This window comes from Pteropus medius, unplaced genomic scaffold, assembly GCF_902729225.1.
Source record: "Pteropus medius unplaced genomic scaffold, Ma_sr-lr_union100, whole genome shotgun sequence".
Lineage (NCBI taxonomy): Eukaryota > Metazoa > Chordata > Mammalia > Chiroptera > Pteropodidae > Pteropus > Pteropus medius.
In genome coordinates, this window is record NW_024344240.1 from 20,649,596 (window position 1) to 20,658,229 (window position 8,634).

Below are 8,634 nucleotides of genomic sequence, written 5' to 3' on the forward strand. Positions count from 1 at the left end.
CATTTGGGGTGCTTTCATTCCTATAATTAGATATACTCTGATTTAAGAGGCAATAGCCAAGAACCCAGACTATCAGCTTTTGGACCTTCATGGGAGATGGTGGGTGAACAGGTTACCCCCTCTTTTTTCTATTGGACCTTCCCACTGGGTGCTCAGGGGCCCCCTGTCTTGGCAAAAAGACTATCTCTGGGTAACAGTTCAGTCCTGCTATATATTTAAAAACCTAACCATCACTTGTGCTTATCATTATTTTTTAAAGTTCATAGAGGTGAACTTCTACAATATTATTAGGAATCTGGCTATGTTTTGACAGATGCGAATAACTCTTTGTTTTATAATATTCATATAACCTTTCTACACTAATATAGGACTCCTGAACCAGGTAGGGTTGTTATAACATAACAAAAAGGAGGAGTACCTTCAACTCATTGAGAATTTCTCCTCAAACCCTCCTTACCACACTGTTTCACACCAGGCTCTCCTCAGCCAAAACCTTATTTCATTCAGATGTGAGTTGGGACCTTTCACTTCCTCCTGTGCTGCTGAATAAGGCAGAGGCAGCCACAAAGAACTGGACAAATAATAGCTGTGAACTCCGAAATGACTAATTTTTCCTGGCATCTAAGCAAATGAACAGACTCTACCCTTATGTGATTTTTTAAAATAGTGTGCCTTAAAATAGGAACCCACCCCCTTTTCTCACATTCCTCTTTGGAGGCTCCCACCGGAACATGCATTCAGAGATTCCTCAGTGGACTTCCATGTCTCCCATTTAGAACATGAGAGGTATTAATCCCAGTGACTTTGCTTGTGGCACTTTCAGAGATTTATAGAAGTATAAGCAAACACACAGAGAGAAACTCAAATGGAAACATGCATGTTGTATATTTGAAAACAATTATTTAGACATATACACATAGCCTTCTCCACCACCCTATTCACACACTCAGAATCATACAACTATATAAATACAAGTGCAAGCAGCAGTGAACAGACAAGAAGATATGCAGGAGTAACCATTTACACAGCCATGTTGGAAATTAAACAGACCCATGCTCACTCTTGGACATTCTCAGTCATTGTTTCCTACTGCAAGATTAGATATCACACCAGCCTTGACTTCTTCAATGCCCGTAGCCCTGATCTTCACCAGAGGTCTTGATTGCGAGTCATGGAATACGAGGATCCAAATGCACATTCATGGCAGTGCTGTGCCAGGTATGGGCAACGCTGAGAATAAGACAGTTCCTTCCACAAGAGGCCCACATCTAGTAGAGGAAGGAGTTGAACAATCACAAATCCATGTGAGAAGTGCCATAACAGAAGTGAGTACAGGAAGCTCCGTTTCTATCCTCCTGAACTCTGGACAGGAGACAATTCTCCTCCTTCCTTCGTAGGATGAAATGCAGCCCCAGAGGTACCTGCTCAGCACAGGTGGGCTGTGAGCCATATCTTCCACCCGACTCTCTATAGGATGGCTCTGCTAGTTTCAGTTCTCACATCCTGTCCCTTAAGTCAGCTTCTCCCACTTGTCCCTCAGGTGTGTCTGATGGTAGACACTGAGGAAAAGAGTGATGAGACTAGGGGTGTATGTTGAGGAGGACAGCCACGTTGACCCCACTGAGGAAGGAGCACACAGCAAAGGGATGGTAGGAGTGGGCAGCATGGCCACAAACTGACTCTGGGTGAAAGAAAGAATGAGAGGAGAGAGATGAGAGAGTGGAGAGAAGCAGTCTTAACCCCTCTTGTCTTCACTTCTTTGTCTACCAGCAGCGGGCAGGCCTCATAGAGTTCAGCCTTTCTCTCTGGAAAACAATGAAGCCTGGTAAAGCCTGCTCCAATGTTGTCCTAAGAATCTTTTTGCCCCTTCTCCTGGTTCTGTTCCCCTTTTGCCCCAATCCAGCCTTGTCATGTTGACACTGATGACTAACTCATTCGGTTCCAAACCCCGTGATGGACACCTCGGCTGTCATTACTATCTGGCAACAGTGCTTCTTGAACCACAAGGCACCCAGGCACCTGGAGGGTCAATCGGTGATCACAGGATCATAGGATATTAGCATTCTGAGGTCCTCTATCCCAGCCCCTTCATTTTATGAATGATGAGACTGAGGCCTGAAGCATGTAAGTCATCTGCTCCAGGTCCCACATTATGTCAGGGAGGGTTGGTTCTAGGATTTAACAAAATGGTTACTGAGACACTTGCAAGTTGGGATACTAAGGAAGACTCAGTAATCAGAAGGGCTTGTTCACGGTCAGATATCAAGTTACTGGAGCAGCTGAGACTAGAACCCATGGCTCAGCCAAGGCCTGTGGAGCCAAAGTGGCCTTCTCACCAGCTGTAGGATGGTGAGATGTCACTTCCTCCATAGGTAGGGCTACATGCCAGGACCCAAACTAACCAGTCCTTAGGACAGGTACATGTAGACACCGACCAAAGAATTCAGCATCGCGACAAAGGAGGCTGTGGAGTGGGGTGGGGAGATCAAGGGGATTAAGTGGAGCCAGGCCTGGCTGCACTTTGGGTTTCTCTTTCGTGTTTCAATCTTCCACTCCGCAGAGAGCACCTCTGCACACCCTATGGAGGAAATCCTTGGGAAGGGTCTATCCTGAGGAGGGCTGGCATCAGCCATCTGAGGTCATGATGCTGGGGCGGGGTTAACAGGATGCTAAATGAGAGTGGCTATATTCCCCTCTGCATTTCCTGGGCTGATAGCAATGAGCACCTCCCAGAGACAGGAAGCTCTGAGAAGCAACAGGGAGAAGAGGGCTGGTCTCGTGACCACAGGGAAGGTAGCCTGAGAGCCAACCCATGATATTACAGGATGCACACCTCCTAAGCTGGGGACTCAGCCCAGCAGAGAGAGGCCTGCCTCATAAGGGCCTGGGCAGAGCTGCTCGCAGCTGTGTCATGCACCTTGACCACCTGGCACATATTTGACTCCAGCCCACCAGTTCCAGAGCATGGAGCCATGATGGTAGACATTCAGGAAGGTGATCTGCTCCGTCTTCTTTCGTAATGTAAAGAAGACCTAGAAAGGAAGAAAAGATGGTGTCAACTGCGGGGGCCTCGTTTCTCCGGACTCTTCTCCTGGGGCCTCAACTACCAAGGACGGGGTGATTCTGCCTGTTTTACTGAAGGCGAGACTAAAACTCAAGAGAAATAACACCAATCAAACACCTGTATAGCACTTACTGTGTGCCAGGTGCTTGGTGTACATACAAAATCATATAAACTCTTATTATAATATATGATTTATACTTACCTCCATTTTACATATGGGAAACTGAAGCACAAATACCTACTTTTGTGCAAGTGCATGGGTGAAGAATGGGGGCCCATGGGAGCCTATGGCGGTGAGATGCTACATCAGTGAATGTATGTCCTTCCTCTGCCAGGTACTGGAACCAAGGCTTTGCTCGACATCGGCCTCAGGCGCAGCCGCCTGGGCAAATCCTGAGGACATCCGACGGGGACGCTGGAGGGAAGTGTTCGCGCAGAACGCTGCACGTACACCACCCCAGACCAGCTGACGGAGAACTCCGCACAAGCGCCTAAGCGGACACTGGTTCAAGCAATTCAAGGCCTTTGAGAAACACTATCAGTACACGCTCGCCATCTCCTGGGAAGAAAGGGGAAATGCAGTCAGACCTCTGTCCAGCTGGAGGCAAAACTCCCTCTGGCTCCAGCCCCAATACTCACAGTTCCTCCGTTCCCACCGTTCCCACTGTGCCCACCTGTCTTCAGGAAGAAGCCTGTTAGCACAAGAAAGAGGGGAGAAGCTGCTGGGAGTGATAACAGAGAGACTTCCCAAACGTGCCCCAGGGCATGTAATCTGAGGAATACAAGGATCATCTGGGATCTTGTTTGTTGAAAAGCAAATTCTTGTCTGGGGTTGAGACATGAGGTTCTGCATTTTCAACAAGCTCCCAGGAGATACTGATGCTGCTGGTCTGTAGACCAGTCTTTAGCCCATCACTCAACATCTCTGACTCAACATACAAATCATTACCTGGTAACTTCTCAAGCCTCAGCTAGGTTTTTTTTTTTTCTGCATGGAAACTTTTGTTCTGCTTCCATTTGAAACAGAGAACAGCTAAAAATAATGAACTATCTACCACTTAGCCAGCACTGAGTGTGTATGCCAGGCCCAGGGCTAAACACTTTCATACACTATCGATCTTCTTTCAATTCTTTCCTATGTATTTTTATCCCCATTTTATAGGTAGGAATATTGAGGCTCATAAAAGATAAGTAGACAACCCATGGTCACACAGCAAATAACTGGCAGATCTGAGATTCAAGCCGAGGTCTTCTGAGCCCGTGCTGACCCAGTCGGTTCACTCCCACTTGCATACACCCTCATGCCAAGCTCACTTGGCTGCAGTCCACTGGCTGGCAGAAAGAGCTGTAGTTAGCCAGGAGGGAGGTGGCCGGAAACTGGGAGGAAGGGAAAAGGAAAAGACCAAGTCACAAAGCCTGCTCCCACTGCGGCAAGACCTGACGGGTCAGGGCCTAAAGAGCTAATACCACCTCCGGTGGTGTTCTGGACAGCACCATCCCTCCCCATCCTCACTGACATTTGGTGAGTGATTGCTAATCAGATAAAATCCACGGAGTAGCCAGATTAGAGGCTGAGACTCACATATATCTCACTGGCCTCCATCTATTTTTATTGTGGGCAAATCTGGACCACAAACCCACACCAGGTACCTGTGATGTGTGAGACTCTAAGTTAGGTGCCGAAGCGTTGAAGGAGACACAGGGCTGTACACGCTTCAGCCCCGCCCGCAGGTTGCTGAAAGCCTCACTGAGGACGTAGGAAACAATTCTCACCTTTAAGGTTGGGGCTAAATGAAGAGTAGGAAACAGGAGGTGTTCCAGAAGTTGCCACTGGACTGGAAAATGAGGGGGTCTTGGGCAAACAGAGGGGAGGGAGAGAAAGCCTCAAGCCAGGAGAAGAGTGCAAGGTGCCTGGATCTCTCTTAACTCCCCCGGGCTAACGAGGGAGCAGTGGGGCTGTAATGTGGGCTTTTACTGGGGATTGGGGCGGGGAGCAGCCACAGAAGCAGAGAGAGAGGAGAATCGGTTGACTAGGGTCTAGAAAGCTGTTTTAAGGAGCTGTCCTTAATTTACTCATTTGCCAATGTTGTGTCAAAGCACTGTTCTGAGCACTGAGCCACCTCAGTAAAATAAAACAAACACAAATCCCTACCTCGAGGGACTCTACATTCTGGTCATACAGGCAAAAGGAGCTATGGAGGACTTCTGAGCAAGAAGCTAACCTGGGCATGACGGATTTTCAGAGAAATATGGTAGCAGCAGAGTAATTTGTCATCACAACTAAATGACAAGTTCTCTAAGGCACATCTCATGTCTCACAAGTTGTTCACATCTTCTACATGGTATCAGACATTATTCTGGATCTGTCTTTAAAAAGATAAGCAAGACATGGCTTCAACTTTGAAGCAGCTGCAGTTTGGAAGGGAGACAGACAAATATGCAAATTATGAGATGGGGTGGGATGGGGTGCAGGGAGTGATGGTAAATGCTTAACAGACTCAGGGTAGGAGAGGGGCCTGGTTTCTAGTGTTTGCCAATTCCTATGCTGTAAAAACTCCCTCTGCGGCTGATTTTAAGCTACTGATGGGAAGTTACTGAAACTGGGAGATGGATTTGGGAGATGCACACAACCAGTTGTTTGCCAGCTGGTGGAGTCTGTCTCCATTCACCACTGAGAGTAGAGGTGAAAACCCAAGGGAGAAACAAATAACTTGGCCTTGGGAAGTCAGGGAAGTTTCATGAGAGCTGACAACAGCCAGAGTTTGCAGGATGTGCATGAATTTGTCAGGGCACCAGGAAAGAACAGCACTTCTGGCATAAAAAATTGCTATATGCCTGATGAGTTCAGCTGTGAGGCAGGTGAGCAGGGCTTCTGGGGGAACAGAGGGAGGTGAAGCTGGAAAGGGAAGCTAAGGGCAGAAGGACTGTGGGAGGCCTCATACGGCCATTGGAGGGGTCTCACCTTAGCCCCTGCTAGCCAGGAAGCCACCAGAGAGCTGCATAGGCAGAGGCTGATCTATTTGGTGTCTTAAGAGCATCGCTGTGTCAGCAGTGCGGAGGGTGGGACGAAGGATGAGATATGACGAAAGAAGGGAGACCAGTCCATAGGGGGGGAGAAGATGAAAGAGGCACAATGTCAGCATCTGCTTCTTTAGGCCGGAGCCCTCGCCTCCTCCCTGCTGGTGCTGAGGCAAGAGGGGATGCAGGCGAGGGCGCGAACTCAGGGCGCCTCGCCACCTGAGTTACTTAGCCCCTCTGTGCCTCCTGACAGCACTGTCAGGAGGATTAGATGAGCAGATCCTTATAATGTGCTTAGAGCAGTGAGTGCCTTGCTATAATCAGCACTTCAACATGTCAGCGAGTATGACAACTTTCTCGGAAAAGCTTTTCCTGACACCCCACCCCTGAGCCCAGAGCCTGGGTCTCTGCTTCTCTTGCCTGTCCCCGGAGCATCCTTTCTGTAGCCCTGCTCTCGCTGTTTTCACATCCGTCTCCCCTCTTAGACGTGAGCTCCTGGAGGGCAGGCGTGCCCTCTCCAGCAGTGACTCTGCAGGTCCTAGCACAGCCTGGAACAAAGCACATGCCCCATGCACACTTGCCGAATGATGACTTGCTGAGAGCAAGGTGACTGACTGGAGCACCACCGGCTCTGGGGCAGAGGTTAACAGAGCCCGGGTATAAACAAGAAATGGTGGGGGTTTCTTTTAGGTGTAAGAGGAGCTAATGAATTCTGATCTTGCTCATCATTGCCCTGTACTTTTCCATTTAAGGAACAGGAAAGTGGGAGTTGGTAACAGAGACTGATGTTTCCACAGGGAAGATAGAATAGCCAAAGGTAGAACAGAACCCCAGCTCCTGCACGTGTCCACATCAAGGCTTTCAGCTTTCTGCATAGGAAGATCACGGTTTTATTTATCTCTTGGGCACCTTAAAAAGGAAGAAGCCCTAGAACTCCGCAGGGCCCCTACCTGCCTACCTCACGGCAAATGTATCCTGGTTGAACCACGAGGCCCAGGATGTAGACGGTGAGGGGTTCCGCCAGCCTCGAAGGCTCCCGTTGGGACGTGATGTGAGAGTCTGCCACTTCCAGGAGAAGAGAGAAGACAAAGAGGAGGGTGACAGGGAGTGGTGAGAGTACCAGGAACCAGAAATAGGTCTTTGGGTCTAGAAAAGCAAAGGGGAAGGGCAGACAGTGAAGCTGGCCACCACGATGCCCGCCTGCCCCTCGCCCTCCGCTTGGCCAACTCCTAGCCTTGCTTGTCAGCATCTCCTGTTCCTCAGAATGCCTGACCTGAGACCGAATAAGCAAATGAGAACTCCCATCAGATGACACCATCTCCTACCTCCGTTAATGGTAAACTGCCCAGGAGTGTTTATTCCAGAGCTTTGCTAGTGCACCGACCATTGTAGGCACCTGTACGTAAAAACAGGGCTGTGTCTCACCCAACCCTCTCTTACTTTCTCCTTCCCTCACCACGTGGCCAGCTGAGGGTCTGCAGCCCCTTCCCCCGTGACCGCCAGCCTCCCCCCCACCACTGTCCCTGCACTGACCCCATATTGCAGGGCCCAAAGGACATGGATACCGTGCAGCAACTAGGGGGAGGGCGGAGAGGCACAGAATTCCCCGATTTCCCTTTTCTCTGGCTTCCCCTGCCTCTCGTGGAGCTCTGCCACACCCAGTCCCTCCAGAGCTGAACTTACCTCCGGTCAGTGACTGATGCTGCTCTGGACGTGCGGGGTGCCGAGGTGGGTGCTGGCTCCAGTGACAGGTCCTTCAGGCTCCAGAGTGTAGGGTGGCCCTGCCCTCTCGAAGCTCTCTACTCCCATGCTCTGATCTGTGGAAGATCCCCAGCCCCAGCCGCACTGCGTGCGCGCGTGCACACACACACACACACACACACTCACACACTCTCACTGGGAACAGGGAACTGAGGCTGACGTCACAGCCTCAGGGAGGAAGAGAATAAGAAGTAGGCTTGGTGGGTGCAGGGAACTCAGAGGTCAAAGGCTGATGGCAGCAGCTCCAGAGAGAGCGAGGACAAAGTCGGAGATGGTCGGTACCCACAGGGAGGCAGACTGCCCACTCCCCACTTAGCGTCCTCTTGATGTGTGTCGCCCACTCTTCTTTTTCAGCAAAAGTGACCCTCTCATGGAAGCAGGTGTGCATGGAACACCTCACATCTCATGCTTCCACCAGGGTAGGCCACCCCCTCTCATTTCGGGTTCAAGTCTTCCTCCCTCTGCCTCCATTTCCCAAGTGATTAAGGATTAAACACATTTCTTTTTGAACCTGCTAAATCTTCACACTTCCTCTAGCCCTCTGCTCACCAACAGGCTAAAGGAGGAATCGAATTCCCACCCACCTCTATCAACCTGTGCCTAATGAGAAGCAATCAAACCGGCTGTTTGCCTAGATAACCTCTGTTAGTTACATCCATTTCCTCTCTTTATGAGATCCGGGGAAAAGAACCAACTTTAAAAGCCAGGCCGCTGAATGAAGGGCCCAGCAGCCCACACTCTAAGTCTCACCCCATGGAGATTCCAGGTGAGATCCCAGGACCAGGCTCTTT

The 8,634-nt window shown here is 49.9% G+C and overlaps 1 long non-coding RNA gene across 7 annotated transcripts; it reads right to left on the bottom strand.

The window, feature by feature from the left end:
* Positions 1-925: 925 nt before the first annotated feature.
* Positions 926-8,190, bottom strand: LOC120607299 (uncharacterized). Of its 7 annotated transcripts, none has more exons than XR_005654127.1 (6): positions 7,766-8,190; positions 7,408-7,478; positions 7,041-7,228; positions 4,333-4,441; positions 3,307-3,756; positions 926-3,032 (listed from the first exon to the last, which is right to left on the bottom strand). It is a non-coding gene; the product is annotated as an uncharacterized LOC120607299 (long non-coding RNA). The 7 variants fall into 7 exon arrangements; XR_005654129.1 differs by having other exon boundaries at positions 3,307-3,623; positions 3,704-4,441; XR_005654125.1 differs by having other exon boundaries at positions 3,307-4,441; positions 7,041-7,147.
* Between the last annotated feature and the right edge of the window lie 444 nt (positions 8,191-8,634).